This window comes from Pinus tabuliformis, chromosome 5_1 (genome assembly GCF_031772625.1).
Source record: "Pinus tabuliformis cultivar Carrire ecotype Pingquan chromosome 5_1, CPIR1, whole genome shotgun sequence".
Lineage (NCBI taxonomy): Eukaryota > Viridiplantae > Streptophyta > Pinopsida > Pinales > Pinaceae > Pinus > Pinus tabuliformis.
Genome location: NC_142305.1, coordinates 151,289,593 through 151,303,363, shown reverse-complemented (window position 1 = coordinate 151,303,363; position 13,771 = coordinate 151,289,593). Strand labels below are relative to the sequence as shown.

Here is a 13,771-nt window from a genome sequence, read left to right as displayed (position 1 = left end):
TATTATTTCAACAATGATTCTCCACGATTACATTTCTGGGGCATTTACTAGTTTTATACATGCCTCCTCTGTTACATAACTGAAAATATTTCGGTATAAAACTAACTAGTTACATTTTTACCCAAATTTACATAATTTGTTGTCAAACTTCCAACCAACCATACTCAATTCTTCTCTTATCCTCCAGCCTCAGACTCAAAGTTGGACATACACTAACGATTGTGAGCAGAACTACTATCTGAGGAATCCATCGTGCGTTTCATCTACAGTCATGGCCGATGGTTCGAGCATTTGCCGCATAAAGGCAGAGAATTTCACAGGTGCCTACCAATCAGCAGCTCTTCTAAGCACTTCTTATGTAAAGGTAGGTGGTGAAGGTCATCCTCTAGCACCACCACCTCCCGCAATTAGGAACGTGAATTCATCTAAGGTATCGGCCATTGCAATAGCAGCAGCATTTATAGTATCTATTATTGCCTTGATTACTATCCAGACGTCCATTTGGTGGATTTTCTGTAGAAATAATCCTAGATTTAAATTTGGATAGGTACCAGCCCAATACACACTACTGGATTATGCGTAGGGGGCTTCAGTTCAGTTTTCTTACAAGGAACTCCAGCACTTCACAAGGAATTTTACGCAAAATTTGGGTTCGGGTGGGTTTGGAACAGTGTACAGGGGAGAATTGTCCAACAATACCATAGTTGTTGTCAAGCAGTTGGAAGGGATCGAACAAGGTGAGAGGCAATTTCACATGGAGGTGGCAACCATCAGCAGTACTCATCACTTGAATTTGGTTAGGTTAATTGGATTTTGCTTAGAAGGCCGCCATAGATTGGTGGTTAATGAATTCATGAAAAATTCTTCTTTGGGCACATTCCTTTTTTCTTCTCCAGAAAAAAGGATTGGGATAAGCGCTTTGGAATAGCCCCTGGGACTGCAAGGGGCGTTACTTACTTGCACGAAGAGTGCAGAGATTGCATTGTTCATTGTGATATTAAACCCGAGAACATACTCCTAGATGATAATTTCAATGCAAAGGTCTCCCACTTTGGGCTCTGCAAGCTCAACACTATCAGAGGTCATCAAAAGCGCCGGTTGACTCGTGTTGAAGGAACCAGAGGATACCTGGCTCCGGAATGGCTTGACAATTTGCCCATCACAACCAAGTCTGATGTTTATAGTTATGGCATGGTTTTGCTGGAGATCATAGGCGGTACAAGGAATTTTAATACTATGGCCTCAAGGAGAAAGAAATTCTCAGTATGGGCATATGAGGAATTTGAAAGGGGAAACATTCTAAATATTTCAGACGAGAAACTGGGTGGAAATATTAATATTGATCAGGTGAAAAGAGCACTTCGACTTAGTTTTTGGTGCATTCAGGAGCAGCCCTCAGAGCGGCCAACTATGGGGAAAGTTGTCCAGATGCTGGAGGGGATAATGCCTATTGAAAAACTACCTGCTCCTAAATCTTTGGAAAGCTTTGAAAGAAGTACCAGTGGCAGTACTAGCAAACTAGCATTCTCAGTGTTTGCAACATCCAGTCATCCTGTTTCTTCTATGTCCTCTGTGAATGCCACTCTGTCTTCAAATCTTTTAAAAATATGGAAGAGAAACTCTCCAGCAGAAGGTAGCTATCTGCTCATGGCCATTCAAGTATGAAACCTATTACAAGATGTTCATTTTACTTTCCTGCTCAATGAAAGGATCACCATTACTTGGTTTCTAGTGTAAAATTCAGACGAATGAATTAGTTTGTAAGTTTTATTGTGCCATTGCAGGTTTCAAAGGCAACATATACAGAATATCTATATTAAATACACACTTGCCTTGCTAGCGTTCATAGCCTCTGAGATGGCGTGTGTATACAAAAAGTCAAACTGAATATTGTAATGCTAAAGAGGCAACTTTGATATGTCAATTGCATTTTAATTTTGGAATGGATCATTCAAGCTCAGGGCTGTAACTTTTTAATCTCAAAAGTAAGATTTTTACCAGAACAAGGAAATCTAGGAATGACAAATTATATTTTTGCTTTTTGGCATTAACCATTAACATGCGTTATCTATGTTAGATAGCTGAAGCTATCAATATACTCTTATTACTATAAATTCTAGGAAAACGCTAATAATTATATTTCCCATATTTGAACACTTGAGTGGCCTCTTGTTGCAAATTTTGTATGTCTCCTTCCTTTTTGAAATTGCATCTTACATCAAGCATTATACATCTTTTTCAGTAAATGACTTCTTTAGTCACTGTGTTGAATTCTCCGACACAGTTTTCCCGTGTTATTCTCCCACAGTTTTCCATATAAATGGTTTATTAGAATGCTTTTGAAAAATAAATATTATAAAAATATTGAGAGTGTCCTGAAGATGGATCTTGTTTGAATTTCTAAATGTCAAGAGAAATTTCCAAACTTAAATGAAATACAAAATATTATCAGCACTATCTGGTCCACTTTAATTTACTCGGTATTTCTCAAAAGCAGAAACTAGCTGGATAATAATAACAGTTATTAGACAAAATCATTGCAAAAGTAACAGAAATCCACTGTCTGTGAACTTTTGAGTAAGTATTGTATGGAAAAGCATTCTCTCCCCATGTTAGAAAGTAAAATGCTTGAAATCTCTCTTTTCATGTCCGTAAATGTGAGAGACAATCATATTAACTATGGATAAAATTTTGAGAGATAAAATTTTGAGAGAAAAATTACATTTCAATTTGAAGGATTAATTTTATTTTAGTTTTTCAATATTAACCAGTTAAAATAAATTATTTTTTTCATATGAAAATGAAAAATAATTGTAAATTGTAAATTTCACTTATGTTTCACACCTAACACTTTCTACTGTGTCAAATTGTATAGATTTCAAATGAAGAATCTTGTCTATAAATCTTCACTTCATGTACACTTACACAAGTACACATAGATGACATTGGTTCATTGGTATAATGATCTATATAGAAAACATATGGAGGAAATTTAATAGGAACATTTACTTACACTCACTATATAAATTTTATGGAATGAATTCAATTGGAACATTTATGTATAATCTATATAGGAACCATATGGAGGAAATTGACTAGGACTATTTACTCTTTAATCTCATGGATGATTGTTATATAATGAGACTATTTCCCTTTCTTATATGTCACTGGCCCAAGCATTCAAACAATTACAAATAAGTTTTTTTTTTAAGCAATCAAAATATAGTATTATTTTATGGATATCATTGTAATATCCATTTAAAAAAAAAATGAAAACTATTTAAAACCACCAAGAACACATTTTTTTATAAAAGAAATATAACATACAAAAATCTTTTGCCATAAGAATTGCAGACATAATGAGTAGTGCCCATGTGGCCTAATGATTATTGCACATACGTGTGCACTATGATGGGACACCATCTACAAAAGAACATAGAAATAAAATTATTTTTCATCAACAAAAATGAATGAATACTACTAATTTAGCTTTCAATTTATGATAATAAGGAATCATACCTACATTGAATCAATTTTCATTTCTAGTGCTTATGCCATGTCTTCATAATAAGTAGGCATAAATAACACATATAGGGGATATTCATAAATGCAAACAAGTAGAGCAAGTACTAGATGCAAGTAAGGGAATTAAGGAGTCAAACTTAATCATTGTGTTATAACCAGGCCAATAAGAGAAAAAGGAGTTTCATTCTAATGGAGTGCATTTTATTCCACAGATGAGTACAAGAGCTAAGAGTGGGTAGAGAGAGAGAGAAAATAAAGAAGGTTTGTATATTGTAGCAGCCCACGGGCCACGTCTTACTTCTTTGTACCTATATCCATTTCCATTCAAAGAAAGAGAGAGTAGAGCAACTTCACCTTCTAGTTGGGTTTTCTCTCGAAAGGGTTTCCTATCTTGTGTTATTGTGATTTGTGAATGATTGTGTTATTTGTTCTCTATTTTTTACATAATTATAATTTGCATATCCAAAAATCTAAGGAGAAATTAACCCAATAATCTAGATTTTGGATTTTGGATTTTCTAATATATTTTAGTAGATATGTTGTGACAAACTATGTAGTGGAATACTCCAAGAAATTTACTAATCAGAAAATGATGACAAAACTAATGATAGTGAGTTTCCTATCAAAGACTTGTATTTGATCTTTTATTAAGGATATCATTTTATTAAAAATATCAAAATGATGATAAAAGTAATGATAGTGGACACCTTGTGAAAGACCTCTATTTGATCTTTTGGATAAAAATATAATTCTACGAAAAAAATCAAAATGATGATAAAACTAATGATAGTGGGCATCTTAACAAAGACCTATGCTTGATATTTTGGTTAAGGATCTAGATATGCATAAGAGGTTAGTTTAAAATGACGAAGTCACTATTAGTTCGAAGGTGTTGTTGGTAAACGATGAGGCAAAAATAATCAATTGAAAGATAATAATAAATTCTTAGTTGCTACTACATCATTTTTGTATTAGAGAAATGAGTATCACTTAGGGAGGATTTACTTTCAGTTGAGGAACATGAGGAAGATTGTTAGAGACAGAAGGTGAATGGACAATGAATGTTTAACAAGCTTAAAGGCCTCTCTTTCAATTGAGGAACATTAGGAAGATTGTTAGAGACATAAGGTAAATGGACAATGAAAGTTTCACAAGCTTAAAATCCATAGAGAGGATACCAATGATGGATGTTTCTGAAAATGAAGAAGCGAGCATTGACATGATTTAGGTTGGAACATTTGACCCAATGGAGAGACTATTAGAAATTATATAAAAACAAGGAGCTCATGTGTTGTGTGGAGTATTATAGTTTTGAAAATATTTGAACCCGGATGCATTAATACAATTGGTTGAAAAGCTTGACTCTATTTTTACGTTGAGAATATAGTTCACGCTAAACTCAAAAGAGTGAACTTCAACGTGATGAAGATGAAATCCCAACAAACCTTATGGTGGATTACTTAAAAAAAGAAAATCCTATGGGGTAAGTCAAAGGAAGGAGACAATTTAATTGTGAGAAGAAATGTTCAAACATTTATGAGTTAAATTCCTACCAATGGACTATTCTCATACCTTATTTGGACAATTTTAGGATTAAAAAACAGATTTATTTGTTCATCACAACTATATGGAATAGTGTATGAAACACCAAAACACCAAATCAAAATGAATATCCATAAAAATGAAGGAAGAAGTTGTGTTGGGTATTTTAATAGTTTTCTTTCTCATATCTTAACATTAATGGAAATGGTAAAACTACATTGCGTAGATGAGACCTTTCAACATGCGGTAGAAGCAATGGAAAGGTAATGAATAGATAGGGGAATAATATCACGTAAACTTTGAAACGAGAACAATAAACTCAAAACGGGAACTTTAGCCAAAAAAACCCCAAAAAACATGAAAAATAGTCCAAAAAAACGAAAAGTGTGTATTCTGGAACGATGTTTCTTTTAGGGTTAATTTTCAATATACTTAAAAAAATGACAGTAAAACTAATTTTTTTGTACAAAATAAATGAAAAAAAACACACTAATGTTTTGGTAGAATAACATTTTTCTTTCCCAAGTATAATTTCAACATTTTTTACTAATGATGATAAAGATAAAATAATGGGATCCAAAACACATAAAAAAATTCCATCATTTTTCATCCATGTTGTTAAACATAAAATAGCATGTCACTAAATATCGCTAAAATTCTAATTGTTTTCAACCATAACATTAAAAATAAAAAAAAAAATGAAATTTTTTCAACCATAGAATTAAAAAACTCTAAGTTTTCAACACATTTAAACCATGACATTATGAACAAATTACATGACTAAATTAATCAAAATGTCAATACTTGTAGATTGAATGAAACATAAATTATATCTCTAAGTTATTGTTGCATTGTGGATATTCTAAACAATAAAACTCATCATAATTAAAACATATAATCCAACAAACATAAAAATGACTCATAACTTCATTTAACATCATATGGAAATCAAAATTTTTATTTCAAGATACGATGCAAACATCAGTTATATAAATTGTCTTAGACAATTATTCAAAATCACTCATATCTTCTTGCACACCATCAAAATTCACATCTTCAGATGAATGACTAGATGCAAATGAAGATGTTCCATATTCTTCTCTTTCATCAACTAGTGCCCCATCTGAGTCCACATGCATGCCCACCATTTCAAGTTTCAAAATTCTTCTAGATCTACGACTGGGTTCAGCAGACTCTCATCTCAACATTGTTTCTTCTAGTAACAACCTCTTCAAAATCTCTATCGTCCTAAAGCAAATAGTTCCTCTCTTTGTTAAATTGAAGCCATAAACAAGTATGTCAACATCCTCCAATTTTAAGAGGTCTGTGCGGCAACGATTTATATTTGTACCCTTTCTTTTTCTCTTTCCGCCAAATTTTTTTTTATCAACTACCATCTCTGGCTTGTACACACCATTGAATGGGTGTGTATTTGTGGCATACCAATGTACTTCAACACCTGCAACATCTTCATTTTTTGTAATGACCTTTATAACCTTAGCAACCCAGAATGTATAGCCATTAGCATCTCCATCTGCTAGCATTGTAATCATGCAACCCTCCTTAATATCATGTACTGAACCCCTGTAAAGTTCTTCCATGGCTTCACGGTGTGCACGAGATCTTCTGGAACCAATATACATTTCTCTTTCCTCTACATGTGAATAATTAATAATACCTTGAGATTGTTGTTGTTCAACAATGTTTCTTTCCTCGTGTTCATTCGACACATTTTGTGGCCAAATAAATGGAGTTTTCAAAGATATATCTTCATTTTTTGTTCTTGAAATGATATCACTTTGATTATTGAAAAAATACTCCCACCAAACTGAATCAACAATATCAAAGTACTCATATGTATAACTAATACATTTTTAAAATTCTTCCAGGCAATCAAAATAATTTATATCTCTATTATGCCTGCATGCATTATGAACTTCAGCAATTGATTGTAATCACAATATATTTGACGCAAATATTGGATGATCTAGAATGAAATTCAAAAATGTCAAACCTGATGATGGTGCCCATTCTGCATTAGTTGAATACTTCTTGCCCCATATTAGTGTTTTCTCATCAATTTTTTTGATACGAAATTGGTGTTGGAAGCTAATGTCATTAAGTTGTTCAATGCATTTCTCCTCACCATGCGATTCCAAAATAAACCTTTGCATGTCAACAGTTTCTTCCAACACATCAAAAATAGGCTTTGGCATGTATGATTTATTAATACATTCAATTAATGATGGCAAGCTCCCAACATCCTTCCTCCTCAATATGACTGAAAAACGACTGAACATCTAATCAATATGGTCATGAGTGTGCCCAACAAGAAGGAAACAAACCTTTACCTTTTTAAAATTTCTCAATTCAACAAGCATGTTTAGATATCCCAAAACAATCCGATTTTTGTTTTCACGACAAGTGTTGTCCAATTGTAGATACAAAAATTCAGGAAGATTACCAGACCAATGAGAAATCACATCATGAATTATGGTTATTGTCAGATTTGCATCATTATGAATATTGGAGCTGTGAAGTATACCCTTGGCAACATTTTCCCATTGAAGACCATACAACTGACCAAGTGATACTGAATAAAATTTTCCTCCTGTAAATTTTTGGATGTGCAAACAAAATTTGGTAGAAGTATTTTCTTCTGGTCCATACCATCAATTATCAAACCCAAATATTTATTTTAATTATCAGAACACTTCTTTCGATGCTTGTACAACTTTTTCCTTTCACTTGTTTGTTGTTCGCAATTCTCTTGAAACGCTTTGAAAATGGAATCCACACAACATAAAATAAAGTCATTAATAAATACGCTTTCATAGTTGATGACTATACAATTTTAACAATTAATGTTATGAATACTTACCTCTTTCTGCCCCTTCAAATTTATCCCTTTTTTATTTAAGAGAAGCACATGTACTGCAAACCCCCATCCTTGTCTTCTTAGGAATACAAACATTGTTGACTTCTTTCTTCCATATCTTCACAAAATATTGATATGTAATATATCGACCATTTCCTTCAAAACCTTCTGCATATTCTTTGTATAAGTTGTATATTTCTTGTCTTAAGAAACTATCTGGAATATGTATTGTCTCTCTATTTGGCATGCACTCTCCATGCTTTGAAAAGAATTCTTTCATCCATGACATTGCAGTATTTCATAATGGCCCAATTTGTTGTTTATGACATACTTCTAAATAAAATGTGGGATCCTTTTCCAAATTTTCTTGGATTCTTGACAATAGAAAATTACCCATTGAATGAAATATTTTGAAAGCCTTTCTACAGATAAATGAAAACCCAAAATGATAACCATAACCTGACAATGTAGATTGCATGCGCCCCACTAAATATGAATTTTGCATGCTTTTATTCATTGACAAATATCTCTTCCTTTTCTCCAATGCAAATTTGAAATCCATATGTTTCAAGCAATTCTTTTAACAACATTCATTTGAAATGAGAGAAATGATAGAACTTCTTCTCGTGAGATATTCTTCTCTACCCCTTGTATAACTAGAACATCTTGGATTGTTACAAAAAGGTCTACTCCTACTCGATACAATATTTGCTGGAAACGTCTCCATCATTGAATCATCATTTGTATAAGAATTTTCATCATCATTAGGAGGAATATTATCCTCACTGTGACCATCTATGCTTTTGAAATACTGACTTGGAGGATATTCTTCATCTTGCCCTTCATCAATGCTACCCTCATAGTCCTTATAATTTTGACTAAATGGAAAATTTGACTTGATGTTTGTTGGATATTCTTCATCATATGCATTTCTAGTGTTGCTCTCATAGTCCATAGGATCAAGACTACGTGGAAAATGTGACTCTTTACTCACTAGAAATTCTCCATCCTGCCCTTCGTCACCACTAATCTCATATTCCTTAGGATTAGGATGAAGTGCTTCATTCTACCCTTCATCACTATTGCTCTCATAGTCCTTAGGATTAGGACAAGATGGAAAATGTGACTCTCTACTTACTGGAAATTCATCATCCTTCCCTTCGTCACTACTTATCTCATAGTCCATAATATTAGGACTAAGTGGAAAATGTGACTCTCGATTTATTGGAAATTCATCATCCTGGCCTTCATCACTGCTACTCTCATAGTCATAAGATCAGGACTAAGTGGAAAATATGACTCTCGATTTATTGGAAATTCTTCATCCTGGCCTTCATCACTGCTTCTCTCATAGTCCATAGGATTAGAACTAAGTGGAAACTATGACTCTTGATTTATTGGAAATTCTTCATCTTGACCTTGATCACTACTACTCTCATAGTCCATAGGATTATGACTAAGTGAAAATTGCGACTCTCGATTTATTGGAAATTCTTCATCCTAACCTTCATCACTGCTGCTCTCATAGTCCATATGATTAGGACTAAGTGGAAACTATGACTCGATTTATTGGAAATTCTTCATCCTAGCCTTCATCACTGCTACTCTCATAATCCATAGGATTAGGACTAAGTGGAAACCGTGACTCTCTATTTATTTGAAATTCTTCATCATGCTCTTCATCTCTGTTGCTCTTATAGTCCATAGGATTAGGACTAAGTGGAAACATTAACTCTTTATTTATTTGAAATTCTTCATCCTTCCCTTCATCAATGTTGCTCTCATAATCCTTAAGATTAGGACTAAGTGGAAGATTTGAGTCTCTATTCATAGTGAAATAATTTTTGTTATATTCATCAATATGAATAGAGTCGCTACGTGACGAAGATGTTGATTCTTCACAAAGTGAAACATCACTATTAGAAGAATCCATGGATTTCAAACAGAAGAGCTTGAATGATACAAATTCACTCTCTCCTAATTATAATATATAGCTTAAAGAATGAAAATTTCCCTCCAAAGTTCCCCTCCAAAAATTTTCCTCAAAAAATTTTCCTCCAAAAATTTTGTTTCATGTATTTCCCTCCCAACTTTTCTTCTACAATTTATTGAAAAATTTAACTAAAATTTCTCATGAAATTAATCTTTTAAACTAAAACTTTAAACTAAACCTTTTAACTAAATTAATATTTTAATTAAACTATATAGCATTTACTAGACAATTGAATATTTTTTAAATTTTTATTATATCTTCTATAACACATTTAAAATAAGTTACTATATCGCCATAACATGATTTTATGTGTTAAGTTTTTCTAAAAACAATTAGTACCACATTCGCCGTGTGGTAAAACAATTCCATAATTTTCTATATATCATAAATTTCATCATCACTATTCTTCACATCACATCAAGACTTTTCGAGGTTCCATTAAAAGACTTGGATCGATTTTGTGGAGCAACTACATTGTTATCGACAACACATTCAACATGAAATTATCGCATTTGAAAGGTTAGTTTCCCTTTCGTTGAGTGCGGGTCTTAAATTCCCATAGGTTTACTAGTAGTTATGTGTCAGTTGGGTAGTTATGTGCCAGACAAAAAACACATTCCAGTAAAAAAAATATTAACATTTTATTAACGAAATTTATATTCCTTTTACAAATTAAAAATTTACATGAGTCAGGCTTACCCGGCATTCCCCTGGTAGGCAGGAGGCCACTATGTCAACAGTGGGCATGGTGGGCCCAGTTGTAGGCATGCTTGCCCGGGGCAGAGCAGCCCCCTGCCCTCCTAGGGGACCGCTCTGCCCCAAGTGGGCACGCCCACAGCCAGGCGCACCCACCCATCGGCAGTGCCTGTGGGCGGGTGTGCCCGGCCTTGGGCGTACCCACCTATGTCACGACGGGTGGGGGCACACGCACAACCGGGAGCGCCTACCCAAGCGCGCTCGACCATGGGCCTGCTTGCCCTCGACAAAATGAGAAACGATCCCTGGCCTGCCCAAGCGCGCTCGACCATGGGCCTGCTTGCCCTCGGCAAAATGAGAAACGACCCCTGGCCTGCCCAGGTGATGATTCCTAGAATCAGCGCCCGACATGCCAGGGGGGTGATTATGGGAATCAACCCTCATCATGCGAGGGAGGCGATTATGGAAATCGGCCCCCTTGCAGGCTAGAGGGCCTTTTTCCCAGGTGGGCATGCCTGCTCACTGGCATAAGCATGACACAACACTAAAGCACAATTCCCCCCTAGCAGGGGGTCTGCTAAGGGACCGGGACAAATGAAAAAATAAATTTTTTTTTCTAAGGAATGGATATTTTTTTGTTCCCTGTATGATCCTAACATCCAACTTGTCATGGGGGTCGATGTGCATGTTTCTGGTCTTTTTTTTTTTTAGATTTTGTTTCATTTTGTTTGTTTACTTAAGCTATTGGTTTTTTTTGTAAATTACTAATATATATATATATATGTATGTATGTATGTATGTATGTATGTATGTATGTATGTATGTATATTTTTTGACAGAAAAAGCCATCAAGGAAGTTTTCTGTGAATCTTTCTAGACCAAAGAATGCTAAAAATAGAGGTGGTTTCTAAACAAATATTGTTGAATGAATCAAACCTGAGCTAATAAATACAAATTTATCAAGTGTCTCAAAGGATAATAAGTTGATTTCTTACTGGAGGAAATCACAATAAGTGAAGCATACAGAACATATATGGTTTTTGAAAGATAGGGAAGGGGAACAACATCTGCAAATATATCTATATTTTGATAAATGATAGTGGAACTTATGAGGTGCTCGGAAAAGTACTAGACATGTGTTTGATACCGGATATTGAAGTTGTTTATGTACTTACAAAACCGCCCAAGTCACATGCCAAGATTAGATATCAGTTTTCATTGTCAATGTATGACATGAAATATGAATGTACAAAGATGTGTAAACAAATCATAAATGAGATTGCATAAGATATCGTAAGTATTGTTATTTATATTTATGTGTTTTGTGTTATTGTAATTGTATCATTATATCTTTTATAACTTATTTTTTATTGACATATGATATTTTGTTTGATAGAATTTTATTGAAAATATTTCAATTATGTTGAGAGACATTTATTTTATAGAGCAAGATAGTATGAATGTTGTCATCAGTTTCTACTTGGGGTCAGAAAAAAGATATGACAAACAAGAAGAAAAAAAGTAATTCATGATGCTACAAAACTACATTCAATGGATCAACAAAGAATGCTTATAGTGGATAAATATAGCAAAGCTAGACATGTTACATTTGAAGAGGAGGAAGTTGAAATTGAAGCCGAAGAATATGTTGCAATCACTGGGGATGAGATTAGAACTGATTTTAGAAAGGAGAAGAGCCATAAAAGACCAAAACTAAAATTGCCCAAGAATGTCTCTATTCTAGTTGATGATGAGGATGTTACTTATCTAGAAGAAAAGAGGAGGAAGAAAATATAATTTCAACATTCTTAAAAAGTCAAGGCCAACAATGAAGATCCTAGTGAAAATTCAAAAAGAAAGCAGGGAAATTGTTACACCATGAGCTGATTTAGAGGATGGAATTATTAAAACAAAATGAAATTTCATTCGACATCACTTGACAAAGACAAACTTAATTGAGGGTGGTTGTATATTTCATCTTAATGTCTGAAAAATCTATAAGCCAAGTGAAGGGAAATTTAAATATCAAATTAGAAAGCCACACCATCTACATGTTCACAACTTGAAGACATTGATGAGGTACAATCCATATGCTCATGTGTTGATTATGTGCTTCTTGTTGATCTAGTTATAGTTCCCAACAAAGAAACATTTGATAAGTCAAAATGTTTTGAATATAATTATTATGTGCTTGGGGGGAACCATTCTGTAGAAGCTCAAAGGAAATTGGTGGAGGAATATCCCAATAGCCCACATTTCAAAACAATGAAATGTATCATTTATGTCGGTTTATTAGATACAAAAGAAAAGTTATTGGCATGGGATCATAATACAGATAATGATTATAGGATGTCTATGACTTTCATCTAGAGGGTTAGATTTATTCATAATGAATTTGAAGAAAAATGTGGTGGGATAACACAAAGGCTAGTCTAGAATTTCGGAAAGAATGTTGTATGGAAATATGCTATCAAATTGAGGAAAAATCAATTCAAAAGGCGGCAAAGTACATTCTGATATATTCATAGGTGTTGATAACATTTTCTAGTTGGAATTTAGAACTAGACAGATATTGGAATTGATTAATGAGATTTTTATCATGTCGGAGAACATTGGCATTAAAAACCAGAAGGTCAAAAAAGTCTAAACCATTGATATGTAGTAAATCAGGTCTTGAAATGAAGCAACTTCTAGAAGATATGACTATCACACCTTGGAGAGCATTGCAAGGAGTGAAGGATGAAAAACTTGTCAAAACAATATTATCTCGTGTGAAGTCAGGGGAATTATCATTGGACGAAATGTGTGAGGAATTTCAAAAGTAAGTTTGTTGAATTATTTTTACTTATTTCTAGATTATAATTTCTTTTAAATATAACATATTGTTGTTGGTAGTATTTGTTATACATATCATTATATTAACTTTTTTACTTTATCTATTCAGTCACAAGGTTTACATGAAAATACAAGAACAAATGGTTAAATTTTTGAATGGAGATAGTTGGGATGATGTTGTTCGCAACTACCAAGATCCAAGTTATACATCAACACTAAAATATTTTTATCTTGCATTTAAAAAGGTATGTTGATTTTTACATCTGTTTTTATTCATCTGTATACTATTTTTATTTTATAAC

General features: G+C 33.5%; 1 pseudogene; it reads left to right on the top strand.

Moving 5' to 3' along the window:
• Window positions 1–253: 253 nt before the first annotated feature.
• On the top strand, window positions 254–1,682 carry LOC149163869 (G-type lectin S-receptor-like serine/threonine-protein kinase At1g34300 pseudogene; annotated as a pseudogene).
• The last annotated feature ends 12,089 nt before the right edge of the window (window positions 1,683–13,771 follow it).